This window comes from the organism of the source record quoted next, unplaced genomic scaffold (genome assembly GCF_019419815.1).
Source record: "Pyrus x bretschneideri cultivar Hongxiangsu unplaced genomic scaffold, Pyrus_bretschneideri_v1 Contig2, whole genome shotgun sequence".
Taxonomy (NCBI): domain Eukaryota; kingdom Viridiplantae; phylum Streptophyta; class Magnoliopsida; order Rosales; family Rosaceae; genus Pyrus; species Pyrus x bretschneideri.
In genome coordinates, this window is record NW_025999501.1 from 2,505,001 (window position 1) to 2,529,427 (window position 24,427).

The window sequence follows — 24,427 nt, forward strand, 5'->3', positions numbered from 1 at the left end:
CCAAGAAGAAGAAAATAGAGCACACTCTTAAAGAAAGCTCACAAAACAAACTAATTAGCAAAGCTTTTCTTATTTAGCTCTAGGCTTTGTTTTTCCTTGGATGATGTACAATGCTTAGGGACTTGGGTATTTATAGCAAACCAAATGAAAGCTACACCACACACTTAATTAAACTAAGATTATTTACTACCACACAAAACCCATTAATTGCACCTAATTTTTTCCACTCAACCAGACCTAACATTGCAATTGTAAGCAATTACATCATCAAACTAGATATGGACTTGGACTTTAGATTGGGTTGTGGATTACTTATGGTTTTGGGCTTGACATTGATTCTCAACAACTTATTTGTAGAAAATATCCACTTCCTCTCATTCTTAGGCAGTCAAAGGATCTAGAGCAAGCAATTCACCGTAAGTTATCACACATAATGGCTTCGACAAATGCAGCTTCTGAATTGAGAACAATTGAGAAACTTGTTTCATTGTTGGACGAGATTGCGGGCTGGGATGCAAGCATGAAAACGCAATCTTCACAACAGAGAGTATTTCCCCTGCTTCTTGATGCGTTGGAGGCGAAATGCATTGGTCTAGAACATCCACGATGGGCATTTGATGGGCTGGTAATGCAGATGATGATGAGGATGAGGATGAAGAAAGCACTGATGAGACTGATGAGAACAAATCTCCAGGATGCCTCCCTATAATTATTTCCAATGCAACCACTCCAAAGCTATAAACATCGCATTTCTCGTTCACTTCCATTGTATATGCAAGCTCTACTCAAAATACGCTCATAGCAATGAGATTATTAGTATGGGTATATAATGTTAATATAAAAGAAGCAGATTCTGGATCACCAGTAACAACTAAATTATCCTATAAATAATATCAAAGTTATATTTCAAATCAAAGAAAGTAACTCCTGCCAAACGACGAAAAGAAATAGTATTTAGCACAAAAATATCCAAGAATAAAATAAGAAATTTATGCAAGATGTCAGAATCTTTTGTGTAAAAGAAAAAAAAAACAAAAGAATATATAGAATAGAGAACAATTTTACCTGGTGCAACATATCCATATGTGCCAGCAACGGCAGTCCAATTACTCGAGTCTCCATTCAAAATCTTAGCAGTGCCGAAGTCTGAAATAGAGGCCTCATATTCAGAATCTAGCAAAATGTTCTTGCTCGATATGTCCCGGTGCACAATTTGTGGCACGATATCGTGGTGCATGTATGCCAAGGCATGAGCTACACCGTTAACAATATTCACCTTTTTTCCCCATTCAACTTCTTTAGCTTCTTCATCTTTGCTCAAAATTGCAGCCAAGCTACCCCTTTCAAGAAACTCATACACCAAGAATGAGTGTCGGTGGTGCAAACAGAAACCATAAAGTTTCACAATGTTCCGGTGTCTTATCTCTGTTAGTGCTCTTACTTCATTCAAGAATCCCTTCTCCAAATTATTCGAGTCATCCCATAAGTGATGGAGTTTCTTCATAGCCACGGCATTGACACATGACAAATTTGCTCTGTAGACGCTTCCTTGTCCTCCGCTCCCGATGCAATATATCGAATCAAAGTCTTAGCAACCCCTTATGATATCCTCATACATTGACTTTCCATCAAAATTCAAAACTGAAAAAGATACCTCTTCATGCATTTTTTTTTTCTCCTTTATCCCGATGCTTCTTTTTTCTTTCCACTACCAAGACAATTGTAAAGAAAGCACAAAGAAGGAAAACTGTTGCTAGAAGGGTGAATGTGATTACAAATACCCGTTTGTGGTCATTTCTAGAGCCATGCCTACAGGGTTGCAAAGATCTAATGTTGCCGCACAATCCTTTGTTCCCTTGTAAAGCTTCTGGTAGAGCTTCTTGAAATGCTCTATTGTTGGGAAGAGGACCTTCCAAGTCATTTTAAGATATATCAACATATGACAAGTCGTGCATACGTTCAAAACTTGATGGTATGAAACCCAAGAGATTGTTGTGGGAAAGATTGAGTATTTCCAAACTCTCCATATTGGTGATTTCTGGTGGTATACTACCTTCAAGTGAGTTATAACTTAAATCAAGTTCGGTCAAATGAACTAACTTCCCCAATTTAAGTGGTATTCCCTGAGAAAAGTTGTTGTTGCTCAAATTCAAATAGTACAATTTAAGAAAGTCACCTAGATTGCTCAAAACTAACCCATTGAATTTGTTCGATGACAAGGCGAGATATTCAAGATCAATTAGTGATCCAAATTTCTAGGGTATATGGCCCGAAAGTTGATTTCCATTCAACATCAACTTCTGCAAAGAAGTCATTCTCTTGAATCCCTTCAGAATCGCCCCAACTAAACGATTTGAAGAAAGATCAAGCTCATGAATTTTTTGTGCATTGATATTATCAGGATGTATGCTACCAGTAAGGTAGTTTCCTGCATTTAGTAGTGTTTGTAATTGTGGGCATTGTCCCCAGCTTTGAGAGATTTCCCCATAGAAGTTATTATGGTTCAGATCCATAAAATAAAGATTTGGATAGACACCAAGGTCTTCAGATATATCTCCTGTCGATTTGTTCCCATTAAGGCGAACTCTCGTTAAGCTAGTGCAGGTTTTCAAGCTTTTGGGGATTGGACCAGTGAAATGGTTGTTGTGTTTTGAAAAGTTCGCGAGTAGTCCACCGTTGCAAATATTTTGGGGTAAATAACCAAAAAAATGGTTATTATACAATAATAGACTTGTCAAATTCTTAAAGTTCCCTATCTCTTGGGGGCTGGAGCCAGGGAGTTGGTTATCCCTTAGGTATAAGACTTCCAAGTTGGTTAGGTTACCAATTGAAGTAGGAATCATACCATTAAGTCGATTCCCACCCAAACTAAGGTTCACAAGAGATTTCAAGTTCCATATCTCTTTAGGAATTGAACCGTTGAGTTGATTATTATAAAAATTGAGCTTCACAAGAGATTTCAAGTTACATATCTCTTTAGGAATTGAACCAGAAAGATTATTTTTGTAGAGATTGAGAAGGGCAAGGTTTGTGAGGTCCCCTAGGGATGTTGGGATTGAACCGTTGAGTTGATTCTCAGACAAATCTAGGTCCATGAGAGATTTCAAGTTTCCTATCTCTTTAGGAATTATGCCAGAAAAATGATTGTTAGAGAGATCAAGATAGATGAGTTTGGAAAGGGAACTGAGCTGAGGTAGAATGACATCAAAGAGATTATTGACGCTGAGGTCAAGGTATTCTAGATTGGGGAAGGACAAGAATGAAAATTGATGGAGCATACCTTGTATACTGGAATTGGTAAGGTTTATGACAGTGACACTTCCAGTAGTGTTGCATGAAATACCCGTCCAGAAGCATGGGGGTACCTGTGTTTTAGAATAGCTTGAAGAATTGGTGGCACTATGATTACTGGGAAAGTACGTCCAAGAGGCAAGTTTATGGGTTTGGTTTTGAAAGGTGGCTTTCCATTTAAGAAGTGCTTTTGCTTCAGTAGAAGTACTAGCAGGAGCAAATCCAATGTAATTTGGCGACAAAAGCAGATGAAAGTAGAGTAGGAAAAGGCAATAAGTGAGAATGCATAAATGTTTATTATATGCGAAAGATGTCATGGCTATTGTTTGTGGGTTTGGAGATATTGAAGTTTATCTACTCCAAGGCTTTAGGCCATATATTTATAATGCCATTGATTTATACATCATCATAGTTCAGAGTCTTCCGACTTGGGAGTCAAATAAAGTCATTCCGGCATCTTCTTTCATCACTTCACAGCCTTTAAGTCGAATTCCTTGTCTCTTAATGTCAAATAAAGTCTTTCCAATATCTTCTTTCATCAATGAGCCTAAGCTAGTTAATTTATTGAAGAATTGCACTAGCTACTTAATGATGGTTTGGGAAGGCCTTGGTGTTTTTCATATGTACGCTTGATCAAGTAAATCCTCGTGCATTTTCTGTGCTTGTTGAATTTAATGAAATGAAACAAAATGAGCTTTATGATTTTTTTTTTAATTTTTTTAATTTTTTAATTTTTGGACAGGAAAAAGGAACTTGATGATGAAAGCGAGTTTATTCTTAAAACACAACAGAAACAATTTTTTTTTACAAGAAGCACAACAATCCCAAACTGACCCTTAGACACATGACAATATGGCACATCGATCTTCAACTTATTAAACTCAGGAATACCATTCGAAATTCTAGAACATGTGGAAACCACAAGAAACAAAAAGAGAAAAGTCTTGAACTTTTTTAAAAGGCTGATCACAGACATACATGCTTTGCTCCAACAGAACACACTTTATGCAAAGTTGAACCATGTAACTGTATAATAAAATGGATAGAAAAAGGGTATTAATGCTACACTTACCAAATACTTGTACCATCTCCTTAACAGAGGTAGGACATAGCAACACATTTGTGTCCCATCTCTATTCGAGAGATGATACAAATATGTCATATGAGTAACATTTTTGACAGAAAATAGACTACAATAACCGCCCTTATTACAGTTTGAGCCGAAACATAGCGTGAAACATAAAAAAGAAGTATATCTCAGAGTCTCAAGTGACTAAAGTATCAAGAGCAAGCAATTCATCACAATGTTATCATACGTAAAGGCTTTGAATCTCTGTGATGAAGTTTGTATCTTTTGTTTTCGTGCACGATGATGTCTATTGTGGTACAGCGCCCTCCATCAAATGTCGTGTTTTTGCCAAGTATTGTAATAAATGTGGACAAACCGACCACTGGGAAACAGAATGCAAGAAGCATCCCCTGCCCGTTGGACGACAGAATAATCGATATTATGTAGGGTTAAGATGCTGCATTCAATCGAGCACATATTTATGTTTGAGACTTGTATAATGTCCAATCGATATTATTATATTATATAATAATACGACCACTCAAATGCATTTCATTTGAAGGTTTCCTTCCATTGTTGTTGAGTAGTGCTACACTTTATGTGTACCATCGCTTATATCATCTCTCTAAACCCTTTCTTTCCTCTTCCAATGTCGTTTTTTATGCCGGCCAGAATTACCTCATGAATGCCGGCAATCTGTCCAATTTTTGGCCGGAATTCACATCACTTACTGCCAAGACTAAGTTGAGCTTTTGGTGTGACTAAATGGAGCGAAGAATGGTTTTAAGTGAGTCAACAGGGTTTAAGAGTGCATTTAGTGATGGATATGTGCCAAACTTTAAAAAGACCACAGAGAATAGAATGTTTGAACTCAGAGTAACATTTGACCGCAGAAGATTTGAACTCAAAGTTGGGAGTCTTCCGCTAACTCCAAGTCCGTTTGGGGTGCAATTTCAAACCTCTGGTCAAATTGATAAAATGAAATGATAGAATAGAATGCTTTAGTGGATGTTATCATGGATAGCAAAGATTAAGAGATCAATTGTCTGCTAGCAAGTTTCACACTAAGGAAAAAAATTAATTAAATTTATAATGAATAGAAAGAAATACACTAAGAAATACAAGTGAAGAGCATTGAATGATTTCGATTGAGTGCTAAGTGGCTTACTTTGAAAGGAAATTTTTTTTATGCTACGAGCATTGGAAGGTATGGATTGGTTTGAATTATTGTTTCTATTGTCGTTGCATGAATCAAGACCATCCAATGCTTGTAGCGTTTAGAATTTGTTTAAGTAACCGTTACTAAAATGTTCTGAAATTGGAATAAAAAAATGATATGATTCCATAAACTAATTCCATAGAATCAGAATATAAATCAATATGATTACTTCTTAAATCAAATATTTTATACGCTTTTTTACACAACTTGATATAATATATAATGGTATAAAAAAACTCAAATTGCTATTTCGTTTCATAGACACACTAAAATGTTTTTATTTAATTAAATTTGAGTACATAGAAAAAATTACAGAGAGTATACTTTTAATGTTTCATTTTATATTGAGACAACACCTTTTCAACATTTTAAGGAGAGCCAATTTTTTAAACAGGTGTATGATGACATCATTGGTGTTTTTTTTTTCTTCTAAAGTTTAAATTATGAAAATACTCTTTGTATTTGAAACGGATAGTGAAGTGATAAATATGTATATAAAAGTTAAAAATTCTTTGGCGAAACAGAGCGACAGAGAGAGTGTGAGAGAAGCGAGATAAACCAACCATGGTGAAGGTCGGGAAGAGCTTATTTCACACTCACGATTTGCTAGCCACGGCATCAACACCCCTCCTCATCTCCTTCTTCTGTCCTTACCTTTTATTTATTTTTAGGGTTGATTGGGATTGTGGTGCTTTGAACAAAAAAAAAAAAAAAAAAAAAAAAAATACTTATTAAAAAATCAGGAACATTAAATATGTTTGGTAATTTTTTTTTATTTATAAAAACTGCTGTCAATAAAAGTATAAAATCATAGAAAAACAAAAGTAGGATCTACCATGTTTCTAAAAAAAGTTTTTTTTTTTTTTTTTTTTTGTTTTCAAAGCAAAGTAATCAATACTCACTTAATGAAATTTTCAAATGACAAGTAGTCCCTCACATATTTTACAAAATTACAAGATTTGCCCCTATATTATTGTCTTTGATAATTACTAGCCGATGAGCATACACTTTCTGTGTGTGAACAATTTCATTTTATTTTTTGTTCTTTTTATTAAGGAGTGTGATTAGTTTTTAAAATTTTAAAAAGAGTATGAAAAAATGATGGCGAGACAATTTCTCTTAGTAAGTGCATTTTTTTTCTATACTATTATTTGTGTGTGAACAACTTAATAAGTGCATATTTTTTTTAATATTACATAATTACTGTTTTGCCCTCTTTATGTAAATATTGTGTAGGGGTGTGCTATCCACACACCCTTTTTCACTTCTCACACACCCCTTGTTAATTTCTGTCTGTTGATCTTCTTCATTTCATCCGATCTGACGGTTGAAAATTAGAAGGGTGTGTGAAAAGTAAAAAGGGGTGTGTGGATATCACACTCTTATTGTGTATCAAAAGTGAGGGTAAAATAGGAAAAATGAGAATATGATTGTCATTTTGTCAAAAGGTACAAAATTACTATTTAGCCCTCCTCATGGTCAACATTGTGTATTCAAAAGTGAGGGCAAAATTAGAAGAAAGGGGGGCAAAAAGTTGACAAGCCCTTTTCTCTTAATAGAATAGATTATATCACATTAAATATCATATCTTTTTTAGTCATTTTTCATATTCAAAGCAATTTATATAAAAGTTTACCTAACACTTAAACACTATTTTTTTTTTATTAACAGCACTTTTACAAAGAAAATTTTACCAAACACTCAACAACTTTATTTTAAGCTGTTTATTCTCACAGTACAACATAATCAATTTTTTTTCAACCCAGATATGTTTTTTGCATTATTTTCTTCTCCTTGTTTCATAATAGAATTAGAGATTTGGAGATATGTTTGCATATAGACTTATCACAATCTTTTTACTTTTCATGGAAATTGCATGTAACATTCCACATCGCTCAGGGGAGTGGATCCTGTAACCCTTATATGTATATTCCCATCTCTACCTGGCACGAGGCCTTTTGGGAGCTCACTGGCTTCGGGGTTCGTGGGAACTTCGAAGTTAAGCAAGTTCGCATGAGAGCAATCCCAGGATGGGTGACCCACTGGGAAGTTCTCGTGTGAGTTAGAAACAAAACTGTGAGGGCGTGGTCGGGGCCCAAAAAGGACAATATCGTGCTACGGTGGAGTCAAGCCCGAGATGTGGTTGGGGCCCGGGCCGGGATGTGACAATTTGGTATCAGAGCCAATCCCTGGCCGGAGTGTGCCGACGAGGGCGTCGGGCCCCTAAGGGTGGATTGTAACATCCCACATCACCCAGGGGAGTGGATCATGTAAGCCTTATATGTATATTCTCATCTCTACCTAGCACAAGGCCTTTTGAGAGCTCACTGGCTTCGGGTTCCGTAGGAAATCCGAAGTTAAATGAGTTCGCGCGAGAGCAATCCCAGGATGGGTGACCCACTAAGAAGTTCTCGTGTGAGTTCCCAGAAACAAAACCATGAGAGCGTGGTCAGGGCCCAAAGCGGACAATATCATGCTACGGTGGAGTCAAACCTGGGATGTGGTGGGGGCCCGGACCAGGATGTGACAATGCAGGTGTCAGAAAACACATATTGGGAGAGTGTGCCCACCTCCCTTAGCTAGCTTTTTGGGTGTTAGATTAGGAGAAGAATTTGGCTTCCTTTTTCATTGAGCAAACTGCAAAGCATTTGGCTTCCTTTAGTAGTTGTTCAAATCAAACAAATTTTGAAACACCTTTGCTTTGCTTTTCTCTCCAAAAGTTCACCGTTTTATTTCAGCCTCTGTTAACAAAATAAATTTTTGGGAAAGCCAAGATTTGAATTATAAAATGAAAAAAATAATCCAAGATCTCGATTTTGTAAGTGAAAATTTATCAAGCACAATTACAATTTGCTAAACCACTAGATATACTAGGAAATTTTGTAAACATTGTCATTCATAGAAATGAAGAAAATGTGGGGAAGAGAGGTTTAAATATACAATACTGATTCTATTAAAAAGGTATACAAAATTGATTTTACATATTTTTAAACTAATTTGGCAAAAATAGTTGAGAAGGGGTTTGACTGATATGTACTTTTGTTTAAAGTATACAAACTAATTCTAAGAAAATTATACAAGCAAATTCTACTAAAAAGTATACAAATGATTCTACATATATTTTCAACTGATTGTGCAAAAATGGTCGATGGAGAGGTTGGACTGATATCATGTATGTAGATTGTTAAAAGTATACAAATTGATTCTACTAAAATTATACAAACTGATTCTACTCAAAAGTATAATAACAAAAATAACAATAAAAATAAAAAATAAAAAAACTAATTCTACATATATTTGGAACTGATTATGTGAAAATGGTCGAATATGGGTTGGACTGATAGTATCCATATAGTTTTGATGAAAATATACAAACTAATTCTTCTAAAAGTATACAAACTAATTCTACTAAGAAGTATACAAAACAGATTCTAAATGTATTTGAAACTGATTTTGCAAAAATAGTTAAGGACGAGTTGGATTAATGGTAAGTATGTAGTTTTGTTGAAAGTATACAAAACTATATAAACTACTTATACCAAAAAAATATACAAAACTGATTCTATATATATTTGAAATTGATTCTACAGAAATAGTCAATGAGGGATGGACTGATCGCATGTATGTAGTTTTGCTGAAAATATACAAATTCATTCAACTAAAACAATACAAACTGATTTACTAAAAAATACACAAAACAAATTCTACATATATATGAAATTGATTTTGCAAAAGTGGTCAAAGGTAAAAGGTTATGCATAGCCGGAATCATAGGAAGCACAACAAAGGTAGAAGAAAGTAAGTGGCTCAATCCCTCGATAATCTAGAGGGTGGATTATCATTGAATTATATAGAGTACAATTGCTTGATTTACAAGTATAATTATTATACAATGAATACATAAAGGGAATATTTTAATGATACAAGAAAATCAACAAATCTTGGTTAATTAGGATATATTCGCAAGAAATCAAGCGAATATCATCTATCACACCCCTACAAACTGATAGCGCGATCGAGTATAGAAAGCTTGGAAACCAGAAAAGAAAAATGAGGTAGAGAAAGTCCCTTGGTGAATATGTCAGTGATCTAATCATAAGTGGAAGGATAGTGAACATGATCAAGCTCCTTGCAAACAAGCTTCTCACGAATATAATGATAATCCATCTCGATGTGACAAGTGCAAGCATGGAACAAGGGTTGGAGGCAAGGAAAATGACACTAATGTTGTCACGAAACAAAGTGGGACAACTGAGAGGCAACTGAAGATCACGAAATCCGCATGTGAAACCAGGACATAGTAGCAGCAGCAATAGCAAGTTGACGAACAGTGCTAGACCAAGAGAACCCATTTTGCTTCTTCACGCTCTAGGAACCAAGCTCCTTTTATAGACTCATCATACCTTTTTCAGAGAGTTGTGAGACTTTTGTGAATGGTATTATCATTTCATGATAAGACACATCACTTATAGAAGGGTATACCCTTATGATAAGTCATACCTCTTATCACACCCTTTGGTTAAGTGTATATCACTACACCAATCTTATGGTGCACCTGCATGTGGAGCAAAAATAATCAAGATGCGACACGTGGATTTTTAGGTGAAGAAGACAAAATTACCCTCGAGACACACCGGGTTTCCTACACTCGAGCAATGGAGAATCATCCATCAACCGAGTCAAGAGTACCCAAAATAGGTAACAAGTTCAAAATCCATCTCATCAAATCCCTTCTACAAGGTAACTCTCAAAACCTATTTTATTCCATATATTTTTACCTCTTTTTCCCTCTTTTAGCTAATCAATTAGCTATCATTCCATAACTTACAAAATATTCCACATAAATTACATAACCTCCAAAATATTCATTCAAAAAATGTGTTAATTGGCTAATTAATGGATTAATTACATAATTAATCCATTAATTGCCAAATAACTCACACATTAAACCACAAAATGCACACAAAAAGCATCTCAAAGGCTAGCCACCTTTTCTCCAAAGGGGACAGCCATGCCCTATAAATACTACCCATTTTTCTCTAAAAACCTAGTTCCACACTCTTTTAAAACTTCAAAAACTCTCCAAACACTTTTTCTCTCTAAATTCTAAATTTGGCATTGGAGGTTCTTCGGCCAAAGCCCGCCCCCCCCCCCCCCCCCCAAAATCATCGTGGGCGCATGAGGCACTTAGCGTTGACCTAAGGTGTTAATTGTTTTGTAGGTGAAATTTTGTCCAAGATCAAGAAGACGGAAATTTGCATCCATAAATTGGTGCTTTCATTGAGAGTTGAAGTACACACACTCGTAGAAGACTCGCATAAAAGGTTTTTCTCTATTTTTTCTTGTCCATTTGTATATTTTTCGTACGCTCTTATTATTAGAATTTTTTATTTGCAAAGATTCTTTGATAAAACGTAAAAAAGAAATACAATGGTTAGAGATTTAGAAAATTCCAATATTCAAGAAATAGGACCGCGGCGATCCACGAGGCTAAATGTGATCATAGGTGGAGTGACACCACTGCTACGGGGCACCTCCATAGTAACCACCGCGGTGGCCACCACGGCCACCACCCGTGGCGAGGTCCATGGCACCACTACCACGGCCCAAGCCATGACATCCAAGCTTGCAAAGGCCACAACCCAAGCCATGTCACTCCAAGCCCAACGCGTTGCCAAGCCGAGCCCAAGCTTTGCACTCGCATGCATCACGCACTGAGCAGCCTGCTCCCGTGGCCCAGCCTGCCCCTGTGGCCTCCCAAGCAGCCCAAGTTGGCCCAAGACTATCTCAACCATCTGGACCTACCATCAAGCCGGGGGCATTTTCACCGTATTTCTTCGCGGATTTAACATTTCCCAACTCAAATCTCATGCTCGAAGCCTACCATACTTCCACTGCTCAAGGAAGCACATTCTTTCCAAGCTCTTCCAATCCAAATGGCAAACAACACTTATCTCGACAAGTCATCGAGTTGACGAGCGCACTTGCATAACAGACAACCTTGGTGAATCAACTCTTGCAACGCATCAAGATCCAATGTGCCCCGGACGAGGTGTCCCTAAGTAGGAGAAGGGCAGATGAACCTCTCCATCAACATCTAGGCAAGCATCCCATCAACCAGCCACGATCTGAGCGTTCTGGTAGTTTACGCTTCCGCTTTGGTCTTTGGGATATAGTATATTCTCGTCTTAGTACGTGGATGAGTGTATATTCCCGATCAAGCCCATGGACGAGTATACGTTCACGGTTGAGGTCATACTCCAATTATCAACACGGATAACCTTCCAGGCGAAGTGTTCATTCACAACTAGGCTCGCAAGGAGTATTCTCCACCTCATATTGGAGTAGGCAGCACGGCAGACGGAGAAAAGCAGTCACTTAATCCGACTCAAGTTCATCTGGTAGCCTGCGAGCAGCTCGTTCACCTGCTAGGAACATGCCACATGCACCGCAGCCGCGACATAGATGAGTCAAGCATAGGGAAGAGCGGCCCAAACTCATAGGTCACGACCGGGGGCAGCTGAAAGTTCCAATGCCCTAACAGAGGCAAATTCAAGAAGAAGTTGAAAGGCTCTTAAATGAACGATTGCATAATTTCCAACGTAACGAGGCTGCTGACGATACGCTTCGATGAGACATGACCAACATAAGCATGTCACCATTCACGAATGAGATCCAGTGGGTAGATCCACCTCGCTAGTTCACTATGCCTCACTTCATTCCGTATAAGGGAGACGAAGATCCAGATTGACATCTCAAGCACTATCGCAGTACCATGATCCTCTACAGGAACAACGATGCGCTTATATGCAAATTTTTTGCCACAACTCTACAAGGTGAGGCGCAAAACTGGTTTCACACTCTACCGCCGTAGTCGATCTGGAGTTTCAATGAACTTTCTTTGTTTTCACTAAGGAGTATTCATCTAACCGCTCAATCAAAAGGATATCCGACCATTCAGCATCGTAAAAGACCCTTGGGAGACAATTCGCGATTATGTCAAGAGGTTCAAAGCGGAGAAGGCTAAGGTTGTTGGCTACAACTAAGACATAACAACGACAACATTTAGAAATGGGCTTCCCACCGAACATCTTTTATTCGAAAAACTGATAATGGGAGAAAAACTGACCTTAGCAGCTTCGTATGCTTTGGCAGAAAAACATGCACTATGGGACGAGGCTAACCAGTTTAACAAAAACGAGTCGGAAACGAAACACATGGAACATTCCTGGACCAGAGAAGACTCAGCCAAATTCTCCGCAAAATCAAGAACAAACCTTGGTTTGAGCTGCCGTCACCTATGAAGGGCGATCTTACTAGGCTGGATTATACAAAGTATTGCGCATTCCATCAAGGACTAGGCCACACTACCAACGGCTGCCTAAAGTGGAAGCAGTACCTTGAGAAGCTGACAAATGAAGGCCAAAGCAACGAGTATCTTGACAGGTCAACAAAACGGCCTACACAAGCAGAGGAAGTCTCCATCACCCCCTGAACCTCATTTGGTTTTTTTTCCAAATAAGTTCAAAGTAGCTCAACGAACAAGACTTCACAAGCTGAAGATTATCTAGTTTGTTATGCAGTTTCTACCTTCCGACACAGTTGATTTATTTCTTTATTCTTAATGAAGATTCAAGAAGTTATTCATAAGCCTGGCTCAACTGCTGTCCACAACAACTGCTAAAAACCCTTTATGGGTCTGTTCTCCAGTGTGAGAGGATAAACTAATTGCTCTCTAGTGCGAGAGGGTAAACCAATTCGCCAACACCCGTATAGGTTTGCTCTCCAGTGTGAGAGAATAAACTAATTGCTCTTCAGTGCGAGAGGGTAAACCAATTTCGCAACACCCGTATGGGTCTACTCTCCAGTGTGAGAGGATAAACTAATTGTTCTCCAGTGCGAGAGGGTAAACTAAATGCTCTTCAGTGCGAGAGGGTAAACTAATTGCTCTCCAGTACGAGAGGGTAAACTAATTCCCCGACACCTATATGGGTAAGCTCTCCAGTACAAGAAGGCCACATAGCTTAAAAGATCGAATGCTTAAAGATCAACTAGGCAACAAATGGTCAGGGGTTAGCAACCACTTTTGCACTTAATAGTTCACTCATTCAACACTTCATCTTTAGCAGCTCCAATCTTGGCAGCTTTATCCTTGATTGCTCTATCTACGGCAGTTGAGAAATCAAATTCAAGTAGTTTCCTCATTTTTGGTAAGCAGCCCAAACATGGCAGCCCAAACCATTGCCCATGTTGAGCCAATCCTTGGCTTCAATCAAGCTGAGCAGCATAAGCAATGGCCCCTGCCACACCACCTCATTGGCCCATGACAAGACCGACTCTTGGCCCCTGCTAGCCTACATGCGTCACTACCCCGATGGTTGCCTCGTGGCAGCAACTCCCAAGAAGAAGGCAAGGAGAATTAAATTTTCCTTACATCGGTGCGGCACAGAGAAAACGAAGAAAGCAATGAAAGACTGTCATTTGCACGAGCAAGTGTAGAAGATTGCTAGAAGAGGGGGAACAAATACCCTCTAAGCTTCCTCTTTCTTGTAGGGTAGAATAAATTGCTCTCCAAAGTTGATTTAACAACCCACTTAAGGTGGACTTAAATAGGCTTTGAGAGAAATTTATTTCCCTTTCCTAGAAGGATCTAATTTCATATTAAAGAGGGAATCTACATCAAAATAGGAAGTAGTCCTAAGTTTCCTAGAGCAAGAAGATCTCTACACCTGCTGCCCTTTCCTACGAGCAGCCCAGTAGGTGTGGGGGGCATTTGTGGAGCCAAAAATAATCAAGAGGTGAGACGTGGATTTTTAGGTGAAGATGACAAAATTACCCTCGAGACACACTGGGTTTCCTACATGCGAGCAGTGGAGAATCATCCATCAACCGAGTCAAGAGTGCCCAAAATAGGTAACAAGTTCAAAGTCCATCTCATCAAATCCCTTCTACAAGGTAACTCTCAAAAGCTATTTCATTCCATATATTTTTACCTCTTTTTCCCTCTTTTAGCTAATCAATTAGCTATCATTCCATAACTTACAAAATATTCCACATAAATTACATAACCTCCAAAATATTCATTCCAAAAATGTGTTAATTGGCTAACCTAATTAATCCATTAATTGCCAAATAACTCACACATTAAACCACAAAATGCACACAAAAAGCATCCCAAAGGCCGGCCACCTTTTCTCCAAAGGGGACCGGCCATGCCCTATAAATACTACCCATTTTTCTCTAAAAACCTAGTTCCACACTCTTGTAAAACTCCAAAAAGTCTCCAAACACTTTTTCTCTCTAAATTCTAACTTTGGCATCGGAGGTTCTTCGGCCAAAGCCCCCCCCTCCCCAAAAAAAAATCATCGTGGGTGCGTAAGACTCTTGGCCTTGACCTAAGGTGTTAATTGTTTTGTAGGTGCAATTTTGTCCAAGATCAAGAAGGTGAAAATTTGCATCCACACTGCATATATCAAATATACACATAGTAAAGCCAGCATCATCATGACCATATTCCAAAAAAGTCGTGATCTAATCTAAAGTGTTTGTGGTCAACAAGTATTACAGTATGATATTCCCTTCTATGTGCAAGTAGATGTTTCTTTTGCACCTAAAACACCATCAATAGTTGTATTATCTCAAGTGTTTATAATGGGTGGATAATAGAGTTAATATATCCAACTTCTTGTTGGAGTTTGAGTAAAATTAGAGATCTTTCCTGATAGAAAATCATTATAGTCGGAGATTGTTTAGTAATACAAAAGTTTACATGTTATTGATATCAAGTCAAGTGTATTGAAACTTGGTTCTTCTGTTTGTTTTCTTAAATACTATTTCGCGTACACATAGTTGTTCTGAAAGAAAACAAGCTTCTTGTTGGTAGGTACATTAACTAATAAACATGGCCTTGCATCCAAATATGTGTCACAGCTAGTAAAAACTTTACCATAACAAATGCCCATAGCAAAGTCCACTGAGACACTATCCTGGTATGCGCACCAAGTCGGATGGCTGCCAAAATCCAACCATATTCCACATCGATTCCAATATGGGCAGCGTTTTAATTGTCTCGTTGCTTCTTTAAGAGCATCTGTTTCCAGTTCCATTGTCAGAAGACTAGTAACATAGAAACCAACAGCCATATAGCCCAAAACAAACCAGAACTTTGTTTAAAAAAAAAAAAAAAAGAACTAAGCAATTTGGCTTCGATACTACGTATTGTTGAATATTACTAAAAAACAAATGACCCAGATTAAAAGATAGAAATCTAAAGCCAACATCTCTTATTGTTCTATTTCCACATTAAATTCACAAGAGACTTAGAGATTCGAAATTGGGACTTCTAACTTTCAAGTTGTCTCCCCTCTTCCTTGACATTCATTACTAACAAATAAACTGTGCTGAGGGTGTGCTGAAGACTTTGGAGTGTTTTTGAAACATATACATCAAATAATACTTTAGAGCTGTTGGGATTCAAACTATCAAGTCATTTGATTTCAAAGGATTAGGGCAGTTAGTCCAAGTCAATTGTGTTGAGAATTAAGCTGCATACTAGCTTAAATCCAACCTGCAAATGACAATCCTATAGTTGGAATTGAAGAGAATGTTGAAATTGAAGGAATGAAGAACTTACTATATTTAGTAGTAACTGTTAGTCTTTAAAATGTAACGGTTAGTTTACTTTCTATTCTTAGTAAGTTTCACAGTTGGTATTCTTATCCTTTGGAATTGTACTATGTCTCTTGATCCATTCCTAAGTGGAAGGATTGTAGCCTTCGATGGCCTAAATGGCTGGAGATGATTCCTCCTAATTTGTAGGATCTAAGTTTTTACCAAGCTAGGTCATTATAACCTTGTAATAGCTTCTTTGATTTTAATCAAGAAATTATATACAATTTCTCCTCTATCTCTCTCTACATTCTAATTTTTGCAATTTTATCAAAGTTCTTGCTTCACAGTTTCACCCTTTATCTTTATTATCAACCTAAACTACATGCCTAGTACCATTTCAACATGGTATCAAAGCACTAGGTATGATTCCTAAGAAAGGGCTATATTGTGAGTTCTTTTTCTGGAAAACAAAAACCCAGAAAGGGTTAAAGGTGGTTCATTTATCATCATCTTCACTATGTAACCTGAGAATATGGCCGGATCAAGTTCGTCTGGTGGTGATTTACGAATACCACAGCTTAATGGCTCGAACTACGATTTTTGGGCTGTCAAAATGGAAAGCATCCTTATAGATTACGATCTATGGGATGTGGTTAAAGTTAGCATCTTTGAGCAGCAAATTCCTAGAGAAGAAGACTCGGAGGAAGAAGAAGAAAGCAAAACTGAGAACATTCCAGTTGAAGCTCCTGCTGTCTCAAAGGAAGATATAATAAAAAAATGCCAAGGCTCTAAGCCTCATCTAAGGAGCAATTTCAAATGAACTTTTCCCTAGTATCAAGAATGAAAAAGACAAAAAAGGAGGCTGGAACATCTTGAGAAGAGAGTTAAAAGGAGATAAAAAGGTTAGAGCTATGAAACTACAAGCCATTAGAGCTGATTTTGAATATTTAAGAATGAATGATGTTGATACTTTGGATGATTATTTAGGTTGGTTCTTTGAAATAGTGAATAACTTGAAATCACTACGAGAGGATGTGATTAAGAAAATATTTGTTGAAATATTGTTAATGAGTTTGAGCAGGAGATATAAGTTAATAGTGTCTATCATAAAAGAAACCAGAGATCTTGACATAGTCAAAATAGAAGAAATGTTAGCCTCAATTAAGGTTTATGACAAAAGGGACATGATGAGAAGACAAATATACTAGAACTGAGAGAGCATTTAGCAATCGTAAAGTTGGAGCAAATAGAAATGTTGTAGGAAACTTTAAAAGGTCTCAAGGCAAGCCAAATTAGAAATGGGGGTCAATACAAAAAGGGGAATAATTGGTCTCAAGGAAATAACTGGAACAATGACAGTAGTAATAGTTGGAACAACTCTGGTAGAGGAAATTGGAACAACAAGTTCACTTCTTACAACAAGCAACCTAGTGGCAGTCATGGAAATGGGAAACCATTATGTCAAGTATGTGACAAGTATCACTTTAGTGTATACAAATACAAGGGGAAGCCCAAGTGTGGTAAGTGTAATTGATTTGGTAATTCAACCAAAGATTGTGATAATAGTAAGCAAGTTGCAAATTGTGCAAAAGAAGAAGAAGAAGTTATCACAGGAACAATGTTCTATGCTTGTCATGCAACTTTTGTTACACCAAGCAAATCTATGTGATTTGTTAATAGTGCTTGCAACAATCATATAACGTTTTAAGAAGCTCTACTCAGCAATCTTGACAAATCAGTGACCCGAAAGTGAAAATGGGCACTGGTGATCATGTTTAGGCCACATGGAAAGGGACACTTGTTAAAACTAAAAAGGGAAAAAGATACATAAATGAAGTGTGGTCCAATGCAAAATAAGTCTATAGGTGGAAACAGATACTTCATCACATTCATTGATGATTATTCAAGAATATGCTGGTATGCTTTCTCATAAACAAGTTTGATATATTGAATGTTTTCAAAAAGTTCAAAGCATTTGTTGAATTGCAAAGTAGATTCAAATGAAGAAACTAAGGAGTGACAGAGATAGAGAGTACACATCACATGAATTTCTTGACTATTGCAATGATATAGGAATGGAGAGGTAGTTGACTATTGCCTACTCACCTCAACAAAATGGTGTTGGTGAGAGGAAAATTATAACTATTGGAGAAATGGCAAGGTCCATGATGGTAGAGAAGAAAATTCATGTGAGATTTTGGGTTGAACCAGTAGGCACTGCTGTGTATTTGCAAAATAGGTGTTATACTACTACAGTAAATGATAAAACACCATTTGAAGCTTTCACAGGAAGAAAACCATGTATAAAACACATGAGAGTATTTGGGAGCATCTGCTATAGTCACATTCCATCAAATCTTAAACAAAAACTTGATGGGAAAGCAAGTAAGAGAATTTTCATGGGTTATGGCAGCTGTGAAAAAGGTTACAGGGTCTATAATCTTCAATTTGAGAAGATTGGTCTCTCAAGAAGTGTTGTGTTTGATGAGAACAAGTCTTGGAACTGGGAAAACAGGCAGGTGAAACAATCTCCATACTACTCAATCTTGGAAATGGTAATTATGAAGTTAGTGAAACTACAGGATCATCTTTTGAAGCTCAAAGTAATGACTCTCCTAGTCTCACTTAATTACACTTTGATGATAAACATGTCTATGTGAGTAATAATGGAAGCTCAAGTTTAGGTTCAACACCAAGCAACACATTTGTAAAACTGAGAAGCTTGGAAAAAATCTATGCTAGGTGTCACATGTGCATAATTGAACTTGAAACCTATCATGAATTCATTGAAGATAGAACATGGTAGGAAGCAATGAATGTTGATATGGAAACAATTAAGAAAAATGGGACTTGGGAGCTAGTGGAGAGACCTGCAGACAAACCAGTCGTTGGAGTCAAATGGGTGTTCAAAACCAAGCTAAACTTGGATGGAACTGTTTAGAAACACAAGGCTAGGCTTGGAAAAAATAGATGCATAGAAACCTGGTATTGACTACAATCAGACCTTTGCCCTAGTGGCAAGGTTAGATTCAATTAAAACCCTCATTGCACTTGTAGCAGAAATGATCAAAAACTATTTCAGTTAGATGTTAAGTCAGCTTTCTTGAATGGAGTGTTTGAGGAAGAAGTTTACACTGAGGAGCCAGAAGGTTTAGAAGTGAGGAATGCAAGTCATAAGGTTTACAAACTGAAGAATGATTTATATGGTCTAAAACATGCTCCTAGAGCCTGGTACAGTCATCCATCAAAGCAAGTATGCAAAGTCTCTTCTTGTGAAATTTGGACTTGAAGATTGCAAGTCAATTTTAATTCATCTACCTACAGGTGAAACATTGAAGAAAGTTGATGGAAGTGAATTGGCTTATGAAGGTCTTTTTAGAAGAATTGTTGGCAGCCTGTTGTACTTGACAAAAACTGGGCCAAATATAATTTTTTTGCCAGTTTATTACCCAGATTCATGCATGGTCCCACAAGGAAACACATAGGAATAGCCAAAAGAGTCCTCATATACATTCAAGGCACTTTCAGTGATGGCATTGGATTTGCAAGAGATGAAGATGCAGTTCTAATTGAATTTTGTGATTCAGATTGGGCTGGAAGTAAAGATGATAGTAGAAGCACATCCTGGTATGCATTTAGTTTATTATCAACTGCAGAAGTTAAGGATGTCTTAGCAGCGAAGCAGCAACTTAAGCCATTTAGTCGAGATTTGTTTTAGATGATTTTGGTGAAATGCAAGCTGATGCAACTCCACTGTTTTGTGACAACATGTCTGCAATATCCATGGTCAAGAACCCTGACATTCATCAAAGAACAAGGCACATAAATAGGAAATGCCACTTCATAAGGGAAGCATTGCAGGAAGGTTCAATTGATGTGAAATACTACAGGAGTGAAGAACAACTTGTAGATATATTTACAAAGGCCTTACCTAAAGACAGGTCCAATTACTTGAGAATGAAGCTTGGAGTAAAGCCAGTAAGCAGCTTATAGAGGTTGTTGAGAATTAAGCTACATACTAGCTTAAATCCAACCTGCAGATGACAATCCTGTAGCTGAAATTGAAGAGAATGTTGAAATCGAAGGAATAAAGAAATTACTATATCTAGTAGTAGCCATTAGTCTTTAAAATGTAACGGCTAGTTTACTTTCTATTTTTAGTAAGTTTCACAGCTGGTATTCTTATCCTTTGGAATCGTACTATGTCACTTGATCCATTCCCAAGTGGAAGGATCGTAGCATCTGATGGCCTGAATGGCTGGAAAAGAGTCCTTGTTCCCTAATTTGTACGATATGAGTTTTGACCAAGCTAGGGCATTATAACCTTGTAATAGCTTGATTTCAATCAAGAAAATATATACAATTTCTCCTTCTCTCTACATTCTAACTTTCTGCAATTTTATCAAAGTTCTTCCTTTGAAGTTTCAACCTTTATATTTATCATCAACCTAAACTACATGCCTGGTACCGTTTCAACAAATTGGAGAAGACTCACATCTGATGCCTCTGAGATAGGCAACTGGTAGCGGAAAACTGTGACACTAACCATGCATGTCTTAGGCTCAAAGGTTGGTTAAAGATAGGCAGCTGTCTTAAGCCCATTTATGTGGAGCTCAATTGATATTACTGCACCAAGTATTTGGATATTTATGAATGAAGGTACTTAACTATGGTTACTGTCATAGAAGATCAATTTTATAAAAGGATCGATTAACATTATATCTCTGGTAGGTTTTAAACTAGTGATCTTAGACCAAATTATTATATGTTGAAGTTACTGTAATCAAGAACTCTCTTGCAAAAAGAAAGTATGGATGGAGAGTAGTCAAATAATTTCAATTTTCTGAAAGCAAGATACACATGGAAACTTTTTTTACAAGATGAATTGAAGAAACTCAAATCGCTACAATATATCTATACGGAAGTATATTATTTTTGTTTCCTACCATTTAGTTACACTTAAACAAGTGGGTATGAGATAATAATGTTGAAGAAAAACTTAGAGTACATAACTCTAACACAAGTGTTGGAATGACAACACAAGTAAACAAATTACTTGTATTACACACACAAAATATTACAACACATAAATGATAAACCAGTGTCCGTGTCCACCAAGGATCTTCAATCCACTGCCAACCAGGAATCTGACTTCACCAAGGACACGGGACCTGCAGCCTTGTTTGCGAGGGTTTCCTAGTTCTTTAGGGTTTTCTAGTTCTTTTCTAAACCTGATTGTAATTATGCCTTTGTATCATTCTACACGATTGCTTTGTAATCCTATATTTATCAATGATAATTGACTCACTCATTCATTAAGTTAAGATTCAGAAATAATATCTTTCATGGTATCAAAAGCCAACATCTCAAGACAAAGGTTCACAGTTTAATTATTATTATTATTTTTTTTTTATTCTTTACAGTCATAGCGCCCTCTTCCTCCTCTTTTGCTGTTGCTGCTCTCTCTGTTACAAACTTTCTCACCATCAATCTAGACTGCAACAACTATCCCCTATGGCGTGCTCAGTTCCTCCCCTTGCTGCGCAGCTGTAACCTCCTCTCATTTGTTACCGGTGACAATCAATGCCTGTCTGCTTTCCTTCTTGATGACAACAGCAAATTTACAGACAAAGTAAACCCATTGTATAGTGAATGGATACAAACTGATAAGATGATTCTCTCCTGGATTACTAGTTCTCTTACTCCCAAGGTTCTTGCTTTTATTGTCAACAAGATTGATTCGGTCTCTGCTTGGTTGTCTCTTCAAGAGCGCTATGCCTCTACCTCACAGAACCATATTATTCAAATGTGGACTGAATTAATGAATACCTCACGTGGTGATCTTTCTATTGCTGACTATCTCGACAAGGTTAATGTTCTTGCCGATAAACTTGCCCTCTCATGAGCCCTAGTTTCTGAGTCAGATTTGGTTGCCAAAATTATGAGCAAGGTTGGTCCTCAATATGAGACCACCATTGCTTCCGCCCAAGCTCGTGATACTCCCATCACCTACACTGCTGTGGAAGCTTTACTCTTCAATTCTGAACAACGTCACCATGCTTTCTCTCTTCCTCCGATGTTGGCACTTCTGCGTTTCCTGCTGTGCGTGGTGGCCGTGGTGCATCTCGCCGTCATGGTGGATCGTTTCGGGGTGGTCGCGGTGGCGGCTACGCTCGTGGCAATGGCTCCTCCCATCCCTACACTAGTGATTCTTTTTCACCAGTGGCCTCTTCCCATGGCCTACCTTCTTCTTCCAACGGCATCCTCGGCCCTGCTCCTGCTTCTAGTAGTTATTCTCATGCATCGGCCTTCTCCTCGCCTGGCCGTATTCAGTGTCAGATTTGTCAACATTATGGTCACTCCGCTATTGATTGTTTCAATTGTCTCAACATGTCATATGAAGGAAAGGTTCCTTCGTCTCATCTTCAGGCTTATACGGCTGCCCCTCTGTCCCATGCATCGCCCACTGCTTCTCCTGCCCCGCCTATGCAACAATGGCTCTTCGACTCTGGTGCCAATTCTCACATAACCAATGATGTGGGACAACTTCACAATCCTTGTGAGTATCATGGAATTGATCAAATTCATGGTGTGCATGGTGGTCCAGGTTTGCAAATCTCCAAAATTGGTGATTCATTTCTTCGTACCAAAACTACTTCCTTCCATTTACCTAACACTCTCTTTTGTCCTCACACCTCCACTAGCATTATTTCTTTAAATCGTTTTATGAGTGATAATGATTGTTTCTTTATCTTACATCCTCGTTTTTATCGTGTGCAGGATTCACAGACGGGGAAGATCCTTTTACAAGGCCCGAGTAACAATGGACTTTACCCCTCTCGTTCTTCTCCTCAACCCCATGGTGTTTATGCTTTATTAGGTGAACGTGTAACGGATGCTTTGTGGCATTCTAAGTTAGGTTATCTTTCTTTTCTATTTTACAACAATTAGTTTCTGCAAATAAGTTGCCCCTTAAAGGCTCATTTTCTAGTAAGTTTTGTCAATTTTGTCCCTTAGGTAAAAGTCATAAATAACCATTTTCTTTATCTCCATCTATGTCTTCTTCTCTTTTAGAATTGATTCATTTTGATGTCTGGTCTTCACCTACTTTATCGGTCTCTTGCTTTAAGTATTATGTGATTTTTGTGGATGATTTCTCTCGTTATACTTGGTTTTACCCTCTCCGCTTAAAATCTGATGTTTTCTCCACCTTTGTTACTTTTAAAAACTTGGTTGAAAATATGTTTGGTATTAAAATTAAGGCTTTTCAATCAAATGGTGGCGGTGAATTTTTTAATCATCGTTTTAGGAATTTTTTGAATGAACATGGCATTTTCCATCATCTTACATGCCCCCACCATCCTAAACAAAATGGCTTGGCTAAACGAAAACATCGACATTTAGTTGAAACGGGTCTAACTTTCTTAGCTCAATCCGGTTTATCCACCTCTTATTGGGCCAAATCTTGCCACACCGCTAATTACATCATTAATCGTTTGCCTACTCGCCTTTTACTACATGTTTCTCCATTTGAAAAATTGTTTCATAAACCTCCTCAATATTCCTTTTTCAAAGTTTTTGGTTGTGCCTGTTTTCCTTTATTACGTCCGTATAATACTAATAAATTACAATTTTGTTCAAAACTTTGTGTTTTCTTGGGATATTCTTTAAATCATCATGGTTATCGCTATTTGGATCCCTGTATAGGACGTGTCTTTCTTTCTCACCATGTTGTCTTTGATGAGAATAGTTTTCCCTATAAAGAGTCCATTGTTACTTCACCAACGTCCCTCTCCTCGTCTGTGGATCCTGTCATCCCCATTGGCCCATCCCCACCTCCTACTGCTTCAACCTATGCCATCCCTGCCATCCCGCAGCCCCCTTCCCCGTCCCCACCAGCCATTACTACTGCACAGCCTCCTGCCTCATGCCCTCTTCAAGTCTATACCAGTCGAACCCCACGTCCCACCCAGTCCCACCCTTCACTCTTAACTAATCCGGCCCCTTTTGCAACCCGACCACTAGCTACACCCACACCACCAGTTTCATCTACTCTCGAGGTAAGTAACTTGTCCCATTCCATGATCACTCGAAGCCAACTTGGTGTTCGCAAACCTAACCCCAAATATGCTTATGTTACTACTTTTGCTAACGACTTGGTTGAGCCTACTTGTTATAGTCAGGCAAATAAACTTCCCGAGTGGTGCAAAGCAATGGCCGATGAATTCACTGCATTA

At 37.8% G+C, this 24,427-nt stretch overlaps 1 pseudogene; it reads right to left on the bottom strand.

The window, feature by feature from the left end:
• Nucleotides 1-380: 380 nt before the first annotated feature.
• Nucleotides 381-1,776, bottom strand: LOC108866338 (annotated as a pseudogene).
• Between the last annotated feature and the right edge of the window lie 22,651 nt (nt 1,777-24,427).